Source organism: Gigantopelta aegis, chromosome 11, assembly GCF_016097555.1.
Source record: "Gigantopelta aegis isolate Gae_Host chromosome 11, Gae_host_genome, whole genome shotgun sequence".
Lineage (NCBI taxonomy): Eukaryota > Metazoa > Mollusca > Gastropoda > Neomphalida > Peltospiridae > Gigantopelta > Gigantopelta aegis.
This window is the reverse complement of record NC_054709.1, coordinates 2,488,304-2,495,284: the sequence shown is the minus strand read 5'-3', so window position 1 is coordinate 2,495,284 and position 6,981 is coordinate 2,488,304.

The window sequence follows — 6,981 nt, the reverse complement described above, 5'->3', positions numbered from 1 at the left end:
TCCGATGGCTTAACCATCGCGCCACCGAGGCCGGTTATTATCTTTATAGCAGTTCTTCTATTGGCGTCAACCCATAACACCGCACTATCATTTGTCGAGTCGCGGTGTGTAATTTATCATTATTGTCGCAATTCTAAGACTTTAACATACCAGTTATTAACAAAACAGCCGTCTAACAGAACAATAACCTAATCACTGGCTTTTATTAAATCCACTTTGTCGATCTGGAAATACGACTTGAAATTAATAAAATCATGTTATATTAGCGTTTGGCGTGAAGCCATCTAAAAGTGTTGTAATTGCTCAAATAAAACAAACCGTTGACGTCATTAGTACGGTACCTCACGGGAATTTTCAGTTTAATTAATTAAGGCGATTAGTGCTGATTGTTCTTCTTTTAAAAAATAAATTATAGTTAAAATAGTTGTATTACACATTGAATCAAAAGAAAATAATTTCACTTGAGTAAATGAAATCAAATCCCACAGTTGACAATATAATAATATGTGTTGTTAGAAGAAAATCTATTAAAGTGTATTATTGGAAGAAGCCATCTACCTATCAATTACTAACATTATTAAGTGTAAAGAACTAAATAAACTGTATTATTGGAAGAAGCCATCTACCTATCAGAACAGAACAGAATTTACAGAATTTATTTACACTCTGGCCGTTCAGCAACGGCATAGGAGGGCTACATAATATAAAGGAACATATATATATATATATGTATATACATGAAGAATTTGGGATTTACAATATAAATGTATATATGTACACACATTCACTTCACAATATACACATGACAAGATGGTGGTTGACAATGTATGCAGTAAATAAGTTATTTTCCAGTATAAACAGTACAATCCTTAAATACTGTTAGTTTGGGTGCATTTTGAGCGTTTAAAGATATTAGTAATAACATTTATTAATTTTGATAAATTCTTTAATACACTGATTCGTTTACTGTTTATGAGTTGTTTGAATTTGAAAGTGTTTGGTCATGTATAATAATATGGATGTAGAAACTGGACCCTGGAATCATGAAAATATTTACAGACGGAAATATAATGGTATTCGTCACCAATGTCTATTTCATCACATAGGTTACATAGCCTGTCTTTCTTAGGTATGTTATTCCAGCGTCCAGTTTCAATAGGCAAATAGTGATTAGATAATCTGAATTTCAAAATAATTGTCCACATCTTTTCAGGGATAATAGTAAAATATTTTTCTAGACTGAGGTGTTCCTTGTAATATCTGTATGTAGTGCCTTTCGATGAGAGTTCTATTTCGTTACTCCATGTTTGTAAATATTGGTCATATTGTCTATTTTTTATTTGTTGAGAGAGGACCTTAACTGATACAAAAGATTGGGAAAGCCAGACATCGCTCATTCCTAAATTATTCAGGATATTTTTTACTGTAGTGATCCAGTTATAATTGGTATTATTGCTAAGATGGTCTATAAACATTGCTCTATATAATAAGAAAGATAGTTTAGATTGTTTCCCCGATACAATTCGTGCCCAATAACAGACCATTCGTCTGTATATAGTTAGCTCGATAGGCATTCTCCCCAGCTCTCCATATAACATAAATAGTGGTGTCGATTTTTTTACTGGTAAAATATGTCTGAAAAAATGTATTCGGACAGCGTTTAAGATATTAGTTTTCTCATGTCCCCAAATTTCGCACCCATGTAGTAAAACTGGAAGGATCATCGTGTCGAACATTTTAAGTTTACAGTCGATTGACAGAAAATGTTCTTTGGCTTTTGCAAGTACAAAATACATTGCTTTGGTAGCTTGTTGTTTAAGTCTCATCTTTGTAATTCGGAAGTTATTTTTATTGGTAAATGTAATTCCTAGATATTTATACTCTTTGATGTTTTCTAAAGCAGTGTTTCCTATCTTGAAAATATGTCTGTAGTCTTTAGCTGTACCGTTAAAAATAATTACCTTCGTTTTAGTGATATTAATTTTAAGTTTCCATGTCTTGCAATATTCATAAAAAGGTGTTTAACGTATGCTGTAGGTCAGATGCAGTTGTTGCTAAGAGGGCTGTATCATCAGCATATAGCAGACAGATAAGTTGAAGACCAACGTCAATTGGGTTTTCGGGATTATCTGGGATAGGGGAAAGCCCTTCACATCCATGATTGAATAAGTAGTCTTCTAAATCATTTAAATATAAAGAAATAAAACAGGTGATAAATTTTCGCCTTGCCGGATACCGTTGTTGCATGGAAATAGCCCGGAGTGTTGGTTCTTTACATATATAAGTGATTTAAGGCCTTGGTACATCTGGTGTATGATTCTAAAGAATTTGCCGTTTATATTATTATATAATAACTTTTGCCATAGATTAGTTCGTGAAACCATGTCGAAAGCTTTCTGAAAATCAACAAACGTGCAGTACAACTTCTTTTTTCTTTTTTTCAAGATATCTATCAAATTATGTAAGGTGAATATGTGGTCTGTTGTGGAGTAGCCTTTACGAAAAGCAGCCTGGACTTCACTCATGATATTATTTTCTTCAATAAATATATTTAAACGGTTATTGAGTATATGATGTAAATAACTTAGAACAACAGCAAAGCAATGTGATCGGTCGGTAGTTTTCAGGCGATAGGCGGTTTCCTTTATTTTTAAAAATTGGTATGATGATACCATTGAGCCATTCCTCCGGCAAAACACCGTGCTCGATGAGTATGTTAAAAAGTTTAACGTAAACTGGCAAGAGAATTGTTGCGGTTGATTTAATGTACTCGTTAACGATTTTGTCAATACCAGCAGCTTTATTATTTTTAAGTTGTTTTATGCCTTTTAAAATGTCATCTTCGCTGAATTGTCCATTAATAATACTGTCATTGTTTACTTCATTTAGTGCTTCGTCCATATTAAATTCGGGTGTATTATCCTCATTCGGTTCGCCCTTGTTTAAATTACTGAAGAAATTGAAGAATTCATTTACTGGGGGAACGTTTATGTCCGATTTGCGTGGTCCCTTTAATATTTTATAGAATCCCTTGGAATCGTCTAGTCGTAATGTTCTCATTTTCCTTTCAGTTTTAAATCTGTGTTGTGAGTATGCGTTAGAAATACATTTCTTATAGGACTTACTGGCATTAATTAACCTCTTTTTATTTTCTATTGTTTTGTGTTTTGAGTATAATGTTTTTGATTCATGATACTGCCTTCGCAAATATTGACATCTTACCCCAAACCAGGGTCGCTTATTAGCAGTGGACTTTTTATCACGGTTGTTAGCGCGAGCACGCACCTGACCAAATGTTGAGACTGCCGAGTCTAAAAATAGATTTTTCAGCGTGTCGGCTGCTTGGTTAACACGTGCTTGTATATTAACAGATTCATCGTCCAGTAGGCCTCAGACCACAATTAATTTCGCTATATGTTTCTATATAGCCTTAGTGGCTATAACATTTTTATTAATATCAGCAGGCCCGTAAAGTTTTGTATGTACCTTTGCCTGCATGGGGGACACATACCCTGAAAAGGACAACCCCTGTTGTCCAGCTCTTTCTCCCAGCATATTGGTTTAAACAGACACACCCTCTAAACCAGGCCGGAGTACACCCATTTTACACAAAAAGCACTACTTTTGCATGGGCCGGAATTACCACAAACAAGTCTTCAATGTCAACAAGTTACACATGTTTACAAACCACATGCTATCCCCTGTCACTTCAATCAAACAGTTGCCACTTCATAGCTGTCTGCCATGAAATAATCACAGTCAAACAGCAGACTACTTGCGCGGTGAAACTTCCGGATTTTGGACAACCAAATGGGAAGATAACTGTAATCTGAGGCCTATCAGTCCATTTTTTCCCCTAAAAACTGGCCCACACTAATGCATTCCAATGATATACATATTAAAGCAATGCTCGGTAAGTATCGGTATGTCACCTTTATACTGAGAGTATACAGAGGCTGTGTTAAAACACCTACCACAGTGCCTTGCCATGGCCATTTTTAGCAATGGAAACTTGAGGGACACCAACTTCAAAATGTAATAACTTTATCACATTTTGGAATTTCTTCATACAATGAGCAGTTATTTTTTCTTCTACATATGTTCTATCTGCACAGTGTTGTCTTGGAAAGATTTTGAAACATTTAAAGGAAAAAAAATCAATCATTAGATTTACTTCATTTTTAATGAAATATTAAACTTAAATTTAAATTTTTGAAAAACAAAAAAATCTAAAACTGTAAAATTTTGCATTTTAGATATGATAAGTGGAGGCTTAGTAAAGATATGGTGACTGAATTCATGATACATTATTAGAAATGTGTCAGAGGGATGGTGAAAGTCACAAAATTGGGGCCATTTGCAGCAAATGTTTACACACTAATTTCAGGGGAAATTAGACATGATAGGCCTCATATTCAATTTTGACCTGCTGTATTTACTTAATCTACTTCATTTACTGTATTAGACATGTAGCCACTTTGTAAAAGGCAAAACAGTCCATATAAATGCATATTAATATGAATATGCCCTACAGATATTACTTAGGTATACACCATAATATTTTTTTTGTTGACGACAACTTTGAAAATGAAGATTTTGTCACAAAATGCTGATATAAATCCTACCAAGAGGTACTTGCACCATATTTTTCAGTTTCCAGTGATAACTGTTAACAAGTGTAGTCATGTGCCAGTGTCTGGGATACCTCAGTGTAGTATTTCTTGATTGGAAGGATGTTTGTAGTAATGACCAGTGAATATGCATTATGGATTATTCTGCCATCTGTATTACAAGCCAAATGTTAACCTTTTTGGCACATTTTCTGCAATAAACTTGACAAGTATACCAGCATCTGATTACTGAACACAATAAATACATCCAGACAGCATAGAATATTAGCCTATTAGATTTTCTAAGGATAAAAGACCATTTTTGAAAAATGACTGAAGTGTGTAATTTACATAAATGTAGGTGAAATGTATTATTAGAGTACTTAATCTTGTTAAAAACTGTATACTATTTATTTAAAGTGTTTAATTACATTTAGTAGTGATATATTCATTATATTTAGATCTTCTGTCCAATTGCAATAATTGAGAAACTCATTAAAATTCAATATGTAAAAAAAAAAAAATCTCAATATTGACTAACAAAATCCAAGTTTTGCTCATTTTTACCAAATTATTAGCTCAAAACTGTTAAACAATATTGCAACAACCTGTAGTAACATCAGAGGTCATTTTATGCTATTTTGGAGGATACTGAAATTTAAAAGTTGAAAATTTTAATTTTAACTTTTAATAAATTCAATAATAAAATATTTAGAAAATAAATAAATTAGTTTTCATATTCCTTGTGGTATGCACAATCAGTCTGTGTAATTTCACCTCTCTGGTTATAATACTTTCATCAGAATCAAGCATTTAACCGGTGTAATGTGTGAACTATATCAGGCCTCAGACCACAATTAATTTCGCTATATGTTTCTATATAGCCTAAGTGGCTATAACATTTTTATTAATATCAGCAGGCCCGTGAAGTTTTGTATGTACCTTTGCCTGCATGGGGGACACATACCCTGAAAAGGACAACCCCTGTTGTCCAGCTCTTTCTCCCAGCATATTGGTTTAAACAGACACACCCTCTAAACCAGGCCGGAGTACACCCATTTTACACAAAAAGCACTACTTTTGCATGGGCCGGAATTACCACAAACAAGTCTTCAATGTCAACAAGTTACACATGTTTACAAACTACATGCTATCCCCTGTCACTTCAGTCAAACAGTTGCCACTTCATAGCTGTCTGCCATGAAATAATCACAGTCAAACAGCAGACTACTTGCGCGGTGAAACTTCCGGATTTTGGACAACCAAATGGGAAGATAACTGTAATCTGAGGCCAGTACTAAGAGGATTGTTTGAACTAAGTTATTATCGATATTATTAATATATTCCTCTCGTTTACTTGGGATCCACTTACGAATGTTACTGGGCGCGACTTCATCACTTATATTCTTCCTAATATCAACATGCGTGTTTGAGTAAGTATTGCATTTATATGTAAGTGCTAATGCACAATGAATATCTGAGAAAAGTGGGTCAAAATCACAGATATCGAAATCAGTTACATTTTCAAAAACATGGTAGGTACCGATTGCGTAATCGATCAGGCTTGAGTCTTTGCTGGTTACTTTCCCTATGTTTTTATCATTTCCACATCTACCGTTTAGAATATATATATCATGTACTTTACACAGCTGTACAAGTTTTGCCCCATGTCCATTAACCCTTCCCTTGTCCTGGCTTGCCCTATCTCTAGGAATATCGATATTATCCAGCTTTGATATATCATTTAGGAAATTTTCCATATCAATATTATCAATAAAGATATCATCATCAAGAGTAATATAATCAGGATAACATTTGGTTCTGGCATTGAAATCACCCAATAACAGCAAAGGTTTTCCTGATTCTACATTTTGAGAGATTTCATTTTCTATAATGTCAAAAGTGTCTTCTTTAAAATATGGTGATCCAGTAGGTGGGATATATACAACACCTACTGTTAAGCAATTACCATCACCTTTCTGAGTTTGGATGTCTGTGATACTAAACCAAGATATATATTGAGAGGATATTTGTTCGGTGACTTTGACAATATTAGCTAATTCATTTTTTACACCAATAACAATGCCGCCGGATGACCTTATACCTTTTCTATTATTGAAATACGTTGTGTATCCTGGAATAAGTTTTAGCATACTGTCAGAGTCATCAGTTTTACTTTCAGTGAAACATAAAATGTCATATTTTGAAATAAAGGGTAAGAAGTCAGGTATAATTAGTTTACTTTTTGACCCACAGACATTCAAACTTAGAATTTTTAACTTGACACAATCAGTGTTAATATCAGGGTATTCTGTCCCATCAGTAACTTGTGTATTTTCAACAGAATGTTCTGTCTTCTTGTTCTGAATAC